At 36.3% G+C, this 19371-nt stretch overlaps 1 protein-coding gene across 7 annotated transcripts in view; it reads right to left on the minus strand.

Annotated features, from left to right (window-relative positions):
* The window catches only part of RIC1 (RIC1 homolog, RAB6A GEF complex partner 1), a 163997-nt gene that overhangs the window by 101133 nt on the left and 43493 nt on the right, over nt 1–19371 (minus strand). The window lies entirely within an intron of this gene.

A 19371-nucleotide genomic window follows, 5' to 3' on the forward strand; every position in this document is an offset into this window, starting at 1 on the left:
ATTTCTTTCTTTGAAAATATTTTAAGAATACTCTTTTGAAGACCTACAGCTAAATTATGCAAGAAAATGAATCACTTTGTTTCAGTATAATCTATCTTGTTCATAAAGTAACTCATGAAAGAAATTCATAGGTTTCAAAATATTCCATAGGTAATTGAAATTAATAATTTATAATATGCTGTAGACATTAGTATTCTAAAATAACTATTATTCAGGTAATAGATGGTTATTTTGCAAAATATACAGACTGTTCTGAACTCTGGAATAATATGGTAAAATTTTTCTGAGTTTTTAAAGCAATGACATCACCAAATGGTAATAGTATGATGAAATTCAACATACTTTATACATTTCAAAATCAATAAATTAGCCTGATTTACTACAAAATATACTCTTGAGAAAGAAGAAAAACAGAGAACCTTCAATTTCAAAAGTTTGAACATCAACTAATTTTTCTAAGTTAACAAAATGCTTCAAACTGTATTAAGTAGGTCAGAAAGAAAAATACAGTATCACTTATATATGGAACCTAAAATATGACACAAATGAAACTTATTTACAGGACAGAAACAGACTAACAGACACAGAAAACAGACATGGTTTCCAGGGTTGGGGATGGACAGACTGGGAGTTTAGGATGAGGCAGATACAAATTGTTATATAAGGAATGGACAAATAACAAGGTCCTATTGCACAGGGATCTACATTCAATATTCAATGTCTTGTGATAAACTATAATGGAAAAGAATATTAAAAAGACCATGTGTGTGTATATGTATGTATAACTGAATCACTATGCTGCAGAGCAATTAACACAGCATTGCAAATCAACTACACTTCAATTAAAAAATTATAAATTGTACTAAAACAAAGTGTCATGTGATCATGGCAGATATCTACTTGTGAAGCTCAACCAACCATTTTACATTTATATAAATATATTAAAAAAAACTATAGCTTTTTCTAAACAAGTACTTTCAGACATAACAGAATCAAATGGCAATGTTTTACTCAAACTACTTTATATTCATAGTGAATTCCTGGCATTTTAGTGGCAGGACAGCTTTACCAAAAATAGAAATAAAAAAAAAAAATAAAAATTTTTTAAAATTATTCAAGGTTTCAAATTTCTTTCCAGTACAGGTTTTCTGTTTTTCATATAAAGGAATGCAAGAGGAAACACTAAATTTCTTCAGCAAAGCCAGGTGATCTGTTTTTAAGCTAAAAACTTTAATATTTCATAATGTTTTCCAAAACTCTAGTTCAACATATTGGGATACCAAATAAAAAAGGCTAAAATCCTCCAGATAAGATAGTCATTCTAATTCCTCATGTGCAATTTTATATTATTCTAATGTGAAAACTATGTGATCAAAAAGAAAATGGATGCAAATAAAAACCATACTGAAAGTTTCACAGACATCACGACCCCTATATAGATTTACTGACTGTTTAAAACGTGTAAACTCTACTACTACATGGGCTAGAAAAATAACATACATACTTTGTCTGGAATATCAGTCACTCAAAGTCAAAAGTTTAACATTTCAGAATATCAAATGCTAATAATATACTGAGAGTTTTAACAACCGCTTAGAAGACTATAATGCCAGGGAAACTATAGCATCACTTTGCCCCAGCATTTAGAAACCTTACATAGACAGTATACTAGATGAAGTTACAAATATGGCTTGATTTACTATTTTGGTATTCTGTATCAATCATCTCTACAAGGTAAAATTGGTTTTGCATGTATATTAAATGTTATACATTTCCAGATATTAATGATATTCATCAGTGATAATTTCATAAACATGCCTGCCTTTGAACAACAAAAGTTTTGGTGGTAAACAATCGTTCTTAAAAAAGAGCATCTTTGTGTATCTATACCAAAACTGTTATTATTATGTAGTGAGACCGTAGTTAGGACGGTCCTTCTCTTCCTATCCCCAAATACTGCAAATTTAAGTATATAACTCAATAAGTATATTGCTCAATCAACAATTTCAAAACCTTCTTCTAGTATATATAATAAATGTAAGTACACACTCTAAGACCAGCTTTTCCAAAAAGTTAATGAAAAGACAAAATAAAGAACTTCAAAGTTCTCTTTCCTGTTATCATTCCTAATCTTAAAATATTTTTTTCTTTCTCCAAGGCATATTACTGGATTATATGGCTTTAACTACAGAGGTCCAGGAAGCAACAGTTAGAACTGGACATGGAACAACAGACTGGTTCCACATTGGGAAAGGAATACGTCAAGGCTGTATATTGTCACCCTGCTTATTTAACTTATATGTAGAGTACATCATGAGAAACGCTGGGCTGGATGAAGCACAAGCTGGAATCAAGACTGCTGGGAGAAATATCAATAACCCCAGATACACAGATGACACAACTTTTTCTAATTTTTTAAAATCAATTTTTAAATTTTAATTGGAGGCTAATTTCTTTATAATATTGTAGTGGTTTTTGCCATACATTGACATGAAATCAGCCACGGTGTACATGTGTTCCCCATTCTGAACCCCGCTCCCACGTTCCTCCCCATCCCTCTGGGTCATTCCAGTGCACCAGCCCTGAGCACCCTGTCTCATGCATCGAACCTGGACTGGCAATCTATTTCACATATGATAATATACATGTTTCAATGCTATTCTCTCAAATCATCCCACCCTCGCCTCCTCCCACAGAGTCCAAAAATCTGTTCTTTACATCTGTGTCTCTTTTGCTGTCTCGCATATAGGGTCATCGTTACCATCTTTCTAAACTCCATATATATGCATCAATATACTGTATTGGTATTTTTCTTTCTGACTTACTTCATTCTGTATAATAGGCTCCAGTTTCATCCACCTCATTAGAATGATTCAAATGTATTCTTTTTAATGGCTGAGTAATATTCCATTGTGTATATGCACCACAGCTTTCTTATCCATTCATCTGCTGATGACATCTAGGTTGCTTCCATGTTCTGGGTATTGTAAACAGTGCTGTGATGAACATTGGGGTACACGTGTTTCTTTCTATGCTGGTGTCCTTGGTGTGTATGCCCAGCAGTGGGATTGCTGGGTCGTACAGCAGTTCTATTTCCAGTTTTTAAAGGAATCTCCGCACTGTTATCCATAATGGCTGTACTAATTTGCATTCCCACAAACAGTGAGAGGGTTCCCTTTTCTCCCCACCTCTCCGGCATTTATTGTTTGGAGACTTTGATAGCAGCCATTATGACCGGTGTGAGATGGTACCTCATTGTGGTTTTGATTTGCATTTCTCTGATAATGAGTGATGTTGAGCATCTTTTCATGCGTTTGTTAGCCATCTTTATGTCTTCTTTGGAGAATGTCTGTAGAGTTCTTTGGCCCATTTTTTGATTGGGTCATTTATTTTTCTGGAATTGAGCTGCAGGAGCTGCTTGCATATTTTTGAGATTCTTTGTCAGTTGCTTCATTTGCTATTAATTTCTCCCATTCTGAAAGCTGTCTTTTCACCCTGCTTATGGTTTCCTTTGTTGTGAAAAAGCTTTTAAGTTTAATTAAATTTAACTTAAATTTAGTTTAAGTTTAATTAGTTAGATTATTTTTGCTTTTATTTCCATTACTCTGGGAGGTGGGTCATAGAGGATCCTGCTGTGATTTACGTCAGAGAGTGTCTTGCCTATGTTTTCCTCTAGGAGTTTTGTAGTTTCTGGTTTCACATTTAGATCTTTAATCCATTTCAAGTTCATTTCTGTGTATGGTGTTAGAAAGTGTTCTAGTTTCATTCTTTTACAAGTGGCTGACCAGTTTTCCCAGCACCACTTGTTAAAGAGATTGTCTTTTCTCCATTGTATATTCTTGCCTCCTTTGTCACAGATAAGGTCTCCATAGATATGTGGATTTATCTCTGGGCTTTCTATTTTGTTCCACTGATCTATATTTCTGTCTTTGTGCCAGTACCATACTGTCTTGATGACTGTAGCTTTGTAGTATAGTCTGAAGTCAGGCAGGTTGATTCCTCCAGTTCCATTCTTCTTTCTCAAGATTGCTTTGCCTATTCGAGGTTTTGGTATTTCCATACAAACTGTGAAATTATTTGTTCTAGGTCCCTGAAAAATACCACTGATGGCTTGAATGGGTTTGCATTGAATCTACAGATTGCTTTGGGTATTATACTCATTTTCACTATATTGATTCTTCCAAACCAGGAACACGGTATATTTCTCATCTATTTGTGTCATCTTTGATTTCTTTCATCAGTGTTTTATAGTTTTCTATATAAAGGTCTTTTGTTTCTTTACGTAGATTTATTCCTAAGTATTTTATTCTTTTTGTTGCAATGGTGAATGGAATTGTTTTCTTAATTTCTCTTTCTGTTTTCTCATTGTTAGTGTATAGGAATGCAAGGGATTTCTGTGTGTTAATTTTATATCCTACAACTTTACTGTATTCATTGATAGCTCTAGTAATTTTCTGGTGGCATCTTTAGGGTTTTCTAAGTAGAGGATCATGTCATCTGCAAACAGTGAGAGTTTTACTTCTTCTTTTCCATTCTGGGTTCCTTTTATTTATTTTTCTTCTCTGATTACTGTGGCTAAAACTTCCAAAACTATGTTGAATAGTAGTGGTGAGAGTGGGCACCCTTGTCTTGTTCCTGACTTTAGGGGAAATGCTTTCAATTTTTCACCATTGAGGATAATGTTTGCTGTGGGTTTGTCATATATGGCTTTTATTATGTTGAGGTATGTTCCTTCTATGCCTGCTTTCTGGAGGGTTTTTATCATAAATGGATGTTGCATTTTGTCAAAGGCTTTCTCTGTATCTATTGAGATAATCATATGGTTTTTATCTTTCAATTTGTTAATGTGATGTATCACATTGATTTGCAACTACTGAAGAATCCTTGCATCCCTGGGATAAAGCCCACTTGGTCATGATGTATGATTTCTTCAATCTGTGGTTGGATTCTGTTTGCTAGGATTTTGTTAAGGATTTTTGCATCTATGTTCATCAGTGATATTGGCCTGTAGTTTTTTTTGTGGCATCTTTGTCTAGTTTTGATATTAGGGTGACGGCAGCCTCACAGAATGAGTTTGGAAGTTTACCTTCCTCTGCAACTTTCTGGAAGTGTTTGAGTAGGATAGGTGTTAGCTCTTCTCTAAATTTTTGGTAGAATTCAGCTGTGACACTGTCTGGTCCTGGGCTTTTGTTTGTTGGAAGATTTTTGATCTCAGTTTCAATTTCCATGCTTGTGATGGGTCTGTTAAGATTTTCTATTTCTTCCTGGTTTAGTTTTGGAAAGTTATAGTTTTCTAAGAATTTGTCCATTTCTTCCAAGTCCATTTTATCAGCATATAGTTGCTGATTAGTAGTCTCTTATGATCCTTTGTATTTCTGTGTTGTCTGTTGTGATCTCTCCATTTTCATTTCTAATTTTGTTGATTTGATTCTTCTCCCCTTTTTTCTTGATAAGTCTGGCTAATGGCTTGTCTGTTTAGCTTTGTTGATTTTTGCTATAGTCTTCTTTGTTTCTTTTTCATTTATTTCCGCCCTAATTTTTATGACTTCTTTCCTTCTACTAACCTGGAGTTCTTCATTTCTTCTTTTTCTAGTAGCTTTAGATGTAGAGTAAGGTTATTGATTTTTCCCTTGTTTCTTGAGGTAAGCTTGTATTCCTATGAACCCTCCCCTTAGCACTGCTTTTACTGAATCCCATAGGTTTTTGGTTATTGTGTTTTTATTTTCATTTGTTTCTATGGATATTTTGATTTCTTTCTGGATTTCTTCTGTGATTTGTTGGTTATTCAGAAGCGGATGACACCACTCTTATGGCAGAAAGTGAAGAAGAACTGAGTCTCTTGATGAAAGTGAAAGAGGAGAGTGAAAAAGGTGGCTTAAAGCTCAACATTCAAAACACTAAGATCATGGTATCTGGTCCCATCACTTCATGGAAAATAGATGAGGAAACAATGGAAACAGTGACAGACTTTATTTTGGGGGGCTCCAAAATCACTGCAAATGGTGACTACAGCCATGAAATTAAAAGATGCTTGCTCCTTGGAAGAAAAGTTATCATCAACCTGGACAATATATTAAAAAGCAGAGACATTACTTTGCCAACAAAGGTCCATCTAGTCAAAGATATGGTTTTTCCAGTAGTTATGAATGGATGTGAGTTGACCATAAAGAAAGCTGAGCTCCAAAGAACTGATGCCTTTGAACTGTGGTGTTGGAGAAGACTCTTGAGAGTCCTTTGGACTGCAAAGAGATTCAACCAGTCCATCTTAAAGGAAACTGGTCCTGAATATTCACTGGAAGGACTGATGCTGAAGCTGAAACTACAATATTTTGGCCACCTGATACGAATAACTGACTCACTTCAAAAGACCCTGATGCTGGGAAAGACTGAAGACAGGAGGTGAAGGGGACAACAGAGGATGAGATGGTAGGATGGCATCACTGACTCATGAGTTTGAGTAAACTCTAGTAGTTGGTGATGGACAGGGAGGCCTGGCGTGCTGCATTCCATGGGGTCACAAAGAGTTGCATACGACTGAGCTACTGAACTGGACTATACAGAGGTCCAATGACCTGCAGGCAATTTATATGACATTCTTTATGTTCATGTCTTTTGTATATCCATGCATTAGGGCCATAAGATCATAAGGATAAAGGGTATTAAGGCAATGAAAGAAGGAAATCATTACTTAAATGGAGGATAGAAAAAACACACGTCTCACTTAATGCCACTTAGAAGAAAGAACTACAAACAATAACATAAAAGATACCAACAAGGCAATAAACAGAGGCATAAATATTAGGCTTCATTTTTTAAAATTGCAAATCTAGTAATAGACATTTAAAAAATCACGCAAATTACCTCACTTAATTCCACATTTTAAAAAGAACAGACTGAATTCTCTGGTGGTGGTAGGTGATATGGTTATCATTGTTATTAACTGCCTGTTTTTATTCTGCTGTGTTTGGGCATTTGGGACGTTTCACTAGGCACTTCAAATTAAATGTGTTTTAAAATTATTTTATGATTGATGAATGATATATATACCAGAAATAGTAACTTTCTGTAAAGAGGAAGAATTTAAATCTAACTGTGAACAAGTACAACACTGTAAAGCAATTATCCTGTGGCTGAGGTTAAAGCGTCTGCCTCCAATGTGGGAGACTCAGGTTCAATCACTGGGTTGGGAAGATCCCCTGGAGAAGGAAATGGCAACCCACTCCAGTACTCTTGTCTGGAGAATCCCATGGACAGAGGAGCCTGGTAGGCTACACTCCACGGGGTAGCAAAGAGTCAGACACGACTTTACTTTCACTTTCAACTGCGTAATTAGACAAATCAACAGTTACATATAACTAATGCTTAACCTGTAGGCAGCTTCTTTACCAATACTTTCTTCTACCAACCAAATGCTTTTACTGCACATGAATTCACCAGATACTTTAGAATTTCAAGTCACAGGGCATTTCTTCCTTTGCATATACCATTTTTACCATAAGGGACAGAATGGATTTATGCATCTGGCTCCAATGACTTGAATCATGGAATCATAAGGATTTCTATAATAATTTAAGAGATATGGATTTGATGATTTAGATCTTTTATCCCAACACATGGTCATATTAGGTTTCAAATATGGCTGACAGAAGAACATTTTAAAATTCTTTACACTGATTCATAAATGGTGTTTTCTGTTTTTAGCTATATTTCTTTATTATACATGTGAAGTATATAAAATTACTCTACATCATTCCTCTAAAAAAGTGATTTAACATTTTGAATACTTTCAGACTTTGCACATACATATGTATATATTTAAATGAAAAATAACAAAAAGTTGTAAATAGCACATTCTCTCAAACACAGGTGATGAATATCTTTTGATACAAATAGTCGTCACATTATTATTCCTAGTTCTATAACACTGTTTTATACCAGAGCACTTGAAGACTTCTGGTTCTAACCAAGATGAATTAAGTTGAAGATAGTTTATGCTCCCATCTGAAATAAACAACCCAGAACCAAGCAAAATATATGAAACAATGGTTTCAAAACACTGATATCAGCAGTGAAGGCCAGTGATCCCTGAGAGATGGGAAACTGAGCTGAGTTCTACTGTTTCAGCTTACTCTGTTGAGAGTTCTCAGGTCACAGCACTGATAAGGGAAATGGAGACAAAGCCTAGGAGACTCCCGGTGTTGAGAAGATGATGCTGAAAGTTCAGGAAGAACAGGCATTTACAATTTGTATGACAGAGTACTACCAGAGACAAGAGAGTTCTATGGAGAAAGAATCAAAGAGCACCAATAAGCATATGCATGTGAAGACACTACCAATGTAGAAGAAAACCAAAAGGATTAGAAAAGCGAACAGTGCGTGGTGTTCAAACAGTCCTGAAAACAGTCCCTGTCCCATCAGCAAGACTGAGAAAACTCATAATGCACACAGCTTTGATTAGTTGCTCATAACAGTGTTTTCAGGTATGGCTGTGGTAAACCTTAGAAAGGTGTTGTCTTAGTAGTAGGGAATAATTAGCTCTAGATTGAGTATTATTCCAACACTTGCAATACAAACCCACAAAACAAAATATGAACACACCAAACTGCCTCCAAGTAACATAAGCACTTCCCAGGATAAAGCTAAAGATTTATAGGACCACAAAAAAATCCAGCAAACAACAAAGTAAAACCATAATGTCTGGCATCCAATGAAAGATTACTACATATGTAGACAGGCAGAAGAACACAAGACACACAGTAAGAAGAAAACTCAACCAATCAAAAATGATCCAGAATTCAATCTGATGTTAGAATTAGCGAAAAAGGACACTGAGAACAGTTATAACTGTGTTCAATATGTTCAAAGGCTAGGGAACATAGAAAACCCAAACCAAACTCTAGGGATAAAAAAACTAAACTATCTGAGATAAAAATACACTAAAAGGAATTAATGGCAGATTAGACATTAAAAAGTTTACTGGTCATAAAAGCATAGCAATAAAGATTACCCTTAATGAAACACATGCAAAAAGACTAAAACTCATAAAGTATCAGTAAATTACAGCCCAACATACACATAGACAGAGTTCCCAAAGGAGAGGGGTAAGAGGGGGAAAAAAAAAGCTGCATTAAATTTAATACAAATTTCATTTGTTTCACTTAAACTTCTTTAAAAGATAACTGACTTTTAAAATAAGAATATTAAAAATAAAATGTATATAATATATGTTTCTTGACCCCAACAGAATTAAACTAGAAACTGATGACAGAAGCTTTCTGGAGAACTCTCAAATATATATATGCTTCTAAGTAATTCACAAAAGAAGAAATCAAGACATAAATTTAGAAAAACACAGGAATTAGTGGGGTATTATTACAGCAGTGCTTAAGGGAAACTTTATAGCTTCAAATGCCTGTATTAGAAAAAAAGAATAAGGCCAAATCAGCGACCCTGGGTTCTACTTTAAACTAGAAACAGATGAGCAAATGAAACCAAAAGTAAACAAGTTTTTAAAATAAAGAAAATAATAGAGATCAGCATGGAAATCAGTGAAACAGAAAAGAAAATCAATGAAACTAAAATCTGGGTTTTGTTTTGTTTTTAAAAAAGATCATTAAGATCTTCTATACGTCTAGTCATAGTGTCCAGGAAAAAAAGAAACAGGATAACCACTATCAGAAATGAGAGAGGTGACATCACTACATAGTTTACACACATTTAAAAATAACAAGTGAGTACTGTGAATACCTTTATGACAGTAAATTTACAACTTGGATGAAACGGATAGATTCCGTGAAAGACATAAACTGTCAAACTTGCTTGTATCTACTAAAGAAATTAAATCCTTTCCACAAAACAAAACTCTAGGCCCAGATGCTATCATTGGTGAATTCTACCAAATATTTAGAAAAGAGACAATATCGATTCAACACAAAGTCATCTAAAAAACCAAAAAGGATGGAAAATTTTGATCTCATTTTATGAGGCCAGCATTACCTTCACACCAAAAAATGATAAAGACATTTTGAGGAAAAGAAACTACAAACCAATATCCTTTATTAACACCTATGTAAAATTTCTAAACAAAGTTTTAGCAAATTAAATCTAACAATGTATTGTCCGAATAACAGATCATGTTTATTCAGGAATACAAGGTTGGTTTAACATTCAAAAATCAATAAATGTAATTTACAATATTAACAAACTAAAAAAGGAAAATTTTATGATCGTCTCAATAAATACAAAAAAGGCATCAAACAAAATCCAATATAACACTTCTAATTAAAAACTATCAGCAAATTAACGAGAGGGTTAACTTTTACCACGTAATAAAGAGAATTTTAAAAATACCTATGATTCTTAATACCAAAAGATAAATACTTTCCTATTCAAAATTGTACTGGACAGTCTTACCAATAAAATCAATAAAGAAAAAGGAATAAAAAGTATCCAGATTGATATCATAGTCTTTTGAGAAAATATGATGAGATCTACAAAAAAAGTAGTAGAATAAGTGAGTTTAGCATGGTTGTAAGATACAAGATCAACAGAAAAATCAACTGCATTTCTATATATTAGATATGAACAATTAGAAAATTAAGTTTTCAAAAAAATAAAAAAATATAAAATACTTTGAGATAAATCTGGCCAAAGATGTGAAATACTTGTACACTAATAATAAAACACTGATGAAGTTAAAAATATCTAAATAAGAGATATAACTTGTTTATAGGTCAGAAGATTCAATACTGCAAAGATGACAACTCTCCTCAAATGGATCCACAGATCCAACACAATTCCAATCAGAAGTCCAGCAGTCATATTCATAGAAACCAACTAGGTCATTCTATAATTCATATGGAAACAAAAGCTCGTACAACAGTGAAAGCAACTTTGAAAAGAAAGTTGAAAAAGTAACACTATATGATTTCAAAAATAATTACAGAGCTAGAGTAATCAAAGTAATACTGTATTAACATAAAGACAGACAAACACTTCATGGAACTGAAGAGAATGCAGACCAAAACCCCCCCCACACAAAGACAACTGATTTATGACAAAGATGCAAAAGAAATGCAGTGTAGAAAGGATAACCTTTTCAACAGACTGTGTTGAACAACTGAGAATCAACAGGCAACAATTAACTTGGAACCATACCCTGCACCATATACAAAAGTTAATTCAACATACAGCACAGACCTAAATATAAAACCTAAATCAGTAAGATTTCTAAAAGAAAGCACAGGAAGAAGATATGACACATTAAAAAAAAAAAAGAAGAATGAACTGGACTTCATCAAAATTAAGTACTTCATTGGAAAACCACTGTTAACAGAATGAAAAGACAAGTAACATACTAGGAGAAATTCTTTGTAAAGCATATGTGTAATAAAGGACTTTTATCCAAAATATACTAAGAAGTCTAAAAAGTCAAAAAGAAAGCAAATAATAAATAAATAAAATGGGTAAATGGCAAATAAACAAATGAAAAGATGTTCAACATCATTAGTCATTATAGAAATGTAAATTATAACTATAATCAGATACCACCACCCATCAGAATAACTAAATTTAAAAAGGCATACCATAAACTGGCAAAGAGGAATGAAAACTCCTGTACATTGCTGGCAAGGATGTACACTGATACAATTACTCTGTAAAAAGTCTAGCATTTCCTTAAAAAGTTAAACATAAGGTACCTACCTTTTGATCTAGCTGTTCCATTCATAGTTATTTACCCAAGAAAAAAGGAGATATATATCCACATCAAGATTTGTACTTGAACGTCCATAATGCTTTACTTGAAATAGACCAAAACTGTAAACAACTCAAATGCCCATCAACAGATAAATGGATAAGCCAATTGTGTTATATCCATAAGATGGAACGCTACTCAGCATGAACTACTGATTCATGACAACATGCTTGAATCTCAAAATAACTGTACTCAAATTATGTCAGTAAAGTAAATTAGAAAAAAAGCATACATTGGATGATTCCATCTATTTAAAACTCTACTCATCTACTGACAGAAAGCAAATCAATTGGTTTTAGAGGAAGGTACATCATGGCAGGAGGGAAGAATTACAAAAGGGTAGAAGGAAACCTCTGCAGCTGCTCATCTGTTCACTAACTTGATTGTAGTTACAGTTTCAAAATTAATCTAATTGTACATTTCAAGTATGTGCAGTTTATTGTATATCAACTGTACTTCAATAAAGCTATTTAGAAAAATGGAATGGAAATGATGGCTGGACTTGGAAACTTTTGCTCTCTTGAAAAGCTTCTACCATCACAGTGAAAAACAAACAAACAAACAAACCTTATCTAGCCTACTGGAAAATAAGAAGTTACAAAGAAAACCAAAGTGGACAGCAACAGTCAACTACCAGACATGTAACTAAAAGACCATCCAGCATCAACAGAGCTGTCAGATGTCTGCAGTCACATCAGTACTACAGGTACTGAGATCAGGAGAACCGCTTGACCAAACCCATAGCAAATCACAGGAGAGCAAACAAATGGTTGTTCTGAGCCACCATTTTGAAGTTAGATATTAAATGTGAAAAATAACAACTCTAACAAAAACAGTGTAACTTAAGGACATATAAAATTTAAGGGAATATAAATAGTACAATTAAAGGACACCAAGTTATAGAAATAAGAGCAAAATTCAAAGACATTCAGGAGAAGAGCAATCATTTCCAAAACAGTGTTTGGTCAAACCAAGATGAAAAAGAGAGAGAGATGAATGAGTACTATGTAGAACACTATATTCCTCTACAACTTGTCGTAGTCCACTCTCTTTGCTTTCGGCTGTTACTTGGCGACTCAATACATTACCATGTTAGCAAGAGGGGGGAAAAAACCCGACAACGAAACAACAGGAATTCTAAGTTAAACTGATGTTTTTCCCTTATTCAAAAAAAAAGTTATATTCTAATACATGTTACAGTAACTCTCATGTTGTGGCAGAACAATGTACACTTCCACCTAGCTAAGTGTGAAAGAGAATATCAAGGGTAGCAAGGAGAAACAGAGTTGGAATGGCATGTTGAGGCCAGATCACAAGATGCCCTGAATATTAGACTAAGAAGTTTAGAACACATTTTGAATACAAGGAGAAGCCACCAAAAGGTTTAAAAGTAAGAATAAGGGCTGTGATTTAGAAACAGCTATGTATAATTTAGGCACATTTCAAGTAGACAAAAAAAAAAATAGCTAAAAGTTTTGAGTTCTAGCCATTCTACAAAATATACTAAAGGCCTGTGCTAAGGTAATGACAATGAGAATAAAGAGGATGCCAATAAATTAGAGTCAGGATTTAGCAAAATACTGGTGATTGGAAGAGAATGCAGAATCAAGAGACTCCAGGTTTTTTCCTATTATAAGCAAAGCCTCAATAAAAATATTTATGCATATGCCTAATACATTGGTGCTACTTGCCACATAGAGTGCTAGGAATGAGACAGCACTTAAAATTCATTTTAATGTTCCTTGTGCACATATATCAGAGAAAGTGATGGCACCCCACTCCAGTACTCTTGCCTAGAAATCCTACGGATGGAGGAGCCTGGTAGGCTGCAGTCCACAGGGTCGAGAAGAGCCAGACACAACTGAGCGACTTCACTTTCCCTTTTCACTTTCATGCATTGGAGAAGGAAATGGCAACCCACCCCAATGTTCTTGCCTGGAGAATCCCAGGGACGGCGGAGCCTGGTGGGCTACCATCTATGGGGTTCACACAGAGTCGGACATGACTGAAGTGACTAAGCAGCAGTGCACATATATATATATATTAATTGTCTGAAACTGAGGAAAACTGTAGGGATATTTATGGCCTAGTATCATATCTACTAAAATGATATTCTACTTTTGATATTCAGAGAAAACACTCCCAAACACTATGGGCCAATTCTTCAAATGGTAAAGGATTTTCTTTCTCACACTTAAAATATCAAAGCACAATTTGATAAGGAGGTAACTGTGGCTCTGTGGATGATACAGTAATAGAATTTTCATGCCAGAGCACACAATGACTATTCTTGGCAATTGGGGGGAAGGCCGTAAAAATTGCTTTGGTTTTGACTTAAAAGTGCAGACAGAGAATGATGCTGTATTGCTCTACAGGTCATACAACTGTATATGCTTCTCACACAGTCTATTGATGTTTTTGTAAAAGCAAATTGCAAAATATCTCCTAGATTAAGCTTTATTCCATAATAACTAGTAGGATTAAACAACCATGCTAACAGTGAAAGGCAGTAAAGCAAAATTATTAAGACTTTCAAATTCTAGAACCAGGCTTCATGGGTTAGAATTTCATTATCAGTAGTCTGATCTGAGGTACACAGTATCTATGTAATCTGGGGCTGTTGCTAAATCGCTTAAGTCGTGTCCGACTCTGTGCGATCCCATGGACGGCAGCCCACCAGGCTCCCCTGTCTCTGGGATTCTCCAGGCAAGAACACTGGAGTGGGTTGCCATTTCCTTCTCCAATGCAGGAAAGTGAAAAGTGAAAGTGAAGTCGCTCAGCCGTATCCGACTCTCAGCGACCCCATGGACTGCAGCCTACTAGGCTCCTCCGTCCATGGGATTTTCCAGGCATGAGTACTGGAGTGGGGTGCCATTGCCTTCTCCGGTATGTAATCTGGGGCGGGTGCTTTAACCTATCTACCACAGTCAACTCAACTCTATGATGGAAGTAACAAAATTACCTATCATCAGAGGGTTGTTATGAAAAATAATTTTAATACACATAGGCACTTAAATAGTGCCTAGCACACAGCAGACACCAAAAAAGTTAACCATCATAATAACTCAATTTTTAAGTAGTTAATTCACAATCAATGGATTCATGTATGAGTCTAAGAAAATGTAAAATACATTTGAGACAAAGAACCATCAAAACTACAAAACTCTAGAATCCAATTAAACTTCTAATTATCTAGAAAGTTCACTTATCTAATACACATGGCATGGTAATATACAATTTTTAAGATTATTTTTATGTGTCCCATGATAGATTTTCTTTTAGTACAAATGACTGCAAAGAAGAATGATTGCTTTGTACTGTGTGTGATCAGTCGTGTTCAACTCCTTGTGACCCCATGCAGTCCAGGCCAGGCTCCACTGTCCATGGAATTTTCAAGGCAAGAATAATTCCTACTTCAAGTGATTGCCTCACTAAACAGATAATACAAAAATACCAGTGACCTTACTAAACTATTATCAAAAAACTAATAGTTCTCCATCTGTATTATTCTACATTATTGTACTGCTGCTGCTGCTAAGTCGCTTCAGTCGTATTCGACTCTGTGCAACCCCATAGACAGCAGCCCACCAGGCTCCCCTGTCCCTGGGATTCTCCAGGCAAGAACACTGGAGTGGGTTGCCATTTCCTTCTCCAATGCATGAAAGTGAAAAGTGAAAGTGAAGTCGCTCAGTCGTATCCGACTCCTAGCGACCCCATGGACTGCAGCCTACCAGGCCCCTCCATCCATGGGATTTTCCAGGCAAGAGGACTGGAGTGGGTTGCCATTGCCTTGTCCGAAATTATTGTACATTATAATATAAAAAATGAAGATAAAATATAACCTCTCTTGCAGGCAGAGGCAAATGAAAGTTGAACAATGGGATAAAATGGTTTACTTTAAGTTAGCTTCTGCTAAGTCGGAAAGACTGAAACCACATTCCTAACTTTCTTCTTTTCTCAGTTGCTGTTGTTCTTATTCTTTAAATGGTGTCTGACTCTCTTGCCCCCTGATGGACTATAGCCTGCCAGGCTCCTCTGTCCATGCAATTTCCTAGGCAAGAATACTGGAGTGGGTAGCCATTTCCTTCTCCAGAGGATCTTCCCAACCCAGGGACCAAAACCTGCATTTCCTGCATCTCCTGCATTGCAGGCAGACACTTTACCTGCTGAGCCATGTGGGAATACAACACAGTTACCAAAAAGCATGCTGTGACTGCTCCCAGAAGTAAATCCTGACAGGGCTTGCTCCTTGGAAGGAAAGCTATGACAAATCTAGACAGGATAACAAAAGGTAGAAACATTACATTGGTGACAAAGGTCTGTATAGTCAAAGCTATGGTTTTTCCAGTAGTCATGTACAAATGGGAGAGTTGGACCATAAAGAAAGCTGAGTGCCAAAGAATTAATGCTTTCAAACTGGGGTGCTGAAGAAGACTCTTGAGAGTCCCTTGAACAGAAGGGAGATGAAACTAGTCAATCCTAAAGGAAATCAACCCTGAATATTCACTGGGAAGGACAGATGCTGAAGCTAAAGCTCCAATACCCTGGCCACCTGATTTGAAGAGCTTACTGACTGGAAAAGACCCTGATGCTGGAAAAGACTGAGTACAAGAGAAGAGGGCAATAGAGACTGAGATGGTTAGATGGCATCATCGACTCAATGGACACGAGTCTGAGCAAACTCTGGGAGATAGTGTGGCATGCTGCAGTCCATGGGGTTGCAGAGTCAGACTCGACTTAGCAACTGAACAACAACAAAGACAGGAAAGCAACCTAAGTGTCCATCGACAGATGAATGAATAAAAGATGTTGTACATACAGAGGAATTATTACTCAGCAGTAGAAAGAATGAAATAATGCCCATTTGCAGCAACATGGATGGACTCAGAGATTATCATAAGGAAAGTAAGTCAGATACACAAAGACAAATATTATATGATACCACTTACATATGGAATCTAAAATATGATGCAAATGAACTTTTTCACAAAACAGAAACAGACTCACAGACATAGAAAACAAATTTATGGTTACTAAAGGGGGAAGGAGGGGTAGGAAGGATAAATCAGGAATTTGGGATTAGCAGATACAGACAACTAAATATGTAATAAATAACCAAGGTCCTACTATACAGCACAGGGAACTATATTTAATATCCTGTAACAAACCACAAAGGAAAAGGATGTAAATATATATATATAACTGAATCACTTTGCTGTACAACAGAAACTAACACAACACTGTAAATTAACTATATTTCAATTAAAACTAAAGTTAGTATTCCCTATGATCAAAAGGCAATGCCAAAGAATGCTCAAACTACTGCACAATTGCACTCATCTCACACGCTAGTAATGCTCAAAATTCTCCAAGCCAGGCTTCAGCAATATGTGAACCGTGAACTTCCTGATGTTCAAGCTGGTTTTAGAAAAGGCAGAGGAACCAGAGATCAAATTGCCAACATCCACTGGATCATGGAAAAAGCAAGAGAGTTCCAGAAAAACATCTATTTCTGCTTTATTGACTATGCCAAAGCTTTTGTCTGCATGGATCACAATAAACTGGAAAATTCTGAAAGAGATGGGAATAGCAGACCACCTGATCTACCTCTTGAGAAATCTGTATGCAGGTCAGGAAGCAACAGTCAGAACTGGACATGGAACAACAGACTGGTTCCAAATAGGAAAAGGAGTTCGTCAAGGCTGTATATTGTCACCCTGTTTATTTAACTTATATGCAGAGTACATCATGAGAAACACTGGACTGGAAGAAACACAAGCTGGAATCAAGATTGACGGGAGAAATATCAATAACCTCAGATATGCAGATGACACCACCCTTATGGCAAAAAGTGAAGAGGAACTCAAAAGCCTCTTGATGAAAGTGAAGTGGAGAGTGAAAAAGTTGGCTTAAAGCTCAACATTCAGAAAACAAAGATCACGGCATCCGGTCCCATCACTTCATGGGAAATAGATGGGGAAACAGTGGAAACAGTGTCAGACTTTATTTTTCTGGGCTCCAAAATCACTGCAGATGGTGACTGCAGCCATGAAATTAAAAGGCGCTTACTCTTTGGAAGGAAAGTTATGACCAACCTAGATAGCATATTGAAAAGCAGAGACATTACTTTGTCAACAGAGGTTCGTCTAGTCAAGGCTATGGTTTTTCCTGTGGTCATGTATGGATGTGAGAGTTGGACTGTGAAGAAGGCTGAGTGCCGAAGAATTGATGCTTTTGAACTGTGGTGTTGGAGAAGACTCTTGAGAGTCCCTTGGACTGCAAGGAGATCCAACCAGTCCATTCTGAAGGAGATCAGCCCTGGAATTTCTTTGGAAAGAATGATGCTAAAGCTGAAACTCCAGTACTTTGGCCACCTCATGTGAAGAGTTGACTCATTGGAAAAGACTCTGATGCTGGGAGGATTGGGGGCAAGAGGAGAAGGGGACGACAGAGGATGAGATGGCTGGATGGCATCACCGACTCGATGGACATGAGTCTGAGTGAACTCCGGGAGTTGGTGATGGACAGGGAGGCCTGGTGTGCTGCGATTCATGGGGTTGCAAAGAGTCGGACATGACTGAGCGACTGATCTGACCTGATCTGATGATCAAAATTGATTCCTCAAAGTTTCCTCAATGCTAATCTGTAATTTTACAAATTTCATGTGAAAATGTCTTTTCAAACCCATACTGCCAAATACTGATATCAATCCATGAGCATGATTTTAATTGAATACATTCATTACTTGATAGGCAATTATAAAGTCTACTAGATTTCTTTTATGTTTGCATGTTAACATGTCATTACATTGTAATCACTTCCAACTGAAGGTCAGGTGGAAGCACTCCTCATTTGTACAATTAATGGGTTCTGAAATATGGAAATTTCTTCCACAACGGCATCAAAGTTCAAAAAAATATTATCAGAACCATGGTTTTGAGTTCAGAAAAAATATCCATTGCTAAACTGTCTTAGACATCTCACTTCTTGTTAACTTTTGACAGCAATGGAAGTATAAAAAGCAGCCTGACATTACTTGTAATTCAAACAATCAGTTCAGTTGCTCAGTTGTGTAGGACTCTTTGCGACCCCATGAATCACAGCACGCCAGGCCTCCCTGTCCATCACCAACTCCCAGAGTTTACCCAAACTCATGTCCATCGAGTCGGTGATGCCATCCAGCAATTTCGTCCTCTCTCATCCCCTTCTCCTCCTGCCCCCAATCCCTCCCAGCATCAGGGTCTTTTCCAATGAGTCAACTCTTCGCATGAGGTGGCCAAAGTATTGGAGTTTCAGCTTCAGCATCAGTCCTTCCAATGAACACCCTGGACTGATCTCCTTTGGGATGGACTGGTTGGATCTCCTTGCAGTCCAAGGGACTCTCAAGAGTCTTCTCCAACACCACAGTTCAAAAGCATCAATTCTTCGGCACTCAGCCTTCTTCACAGTCCAACTCTCACATCCATACATGACCACAGGAAAAGCCATAGCCTTGACTAGATGGACCTTTGTTGGCAAAGTAATGTCTCTGCTTTTGAATATACTATCTAGGTTGGTCATAACTTTCCTTCCAAGGAGTAAGCGTCTTTGAATTTCATGGCTGCAGTCACCATCTG

This window comes from Bos indicus, chromosome 8, assembly GCF_029378745.1.
Source record: "Bos indicus isolate NIAB-ARS_2022 breed Sahiwal x Tharparkar chromosome 8, NIAB-ARS_B.indTharparkar_mat_pri_1.0, whole genome shotgun sequence".
Lineage (NCBI taxonomy): Eukaryota > Metazoa > Chordata > Mammalia > Artiodactyla > Bovidae > Bos > Bos indicus.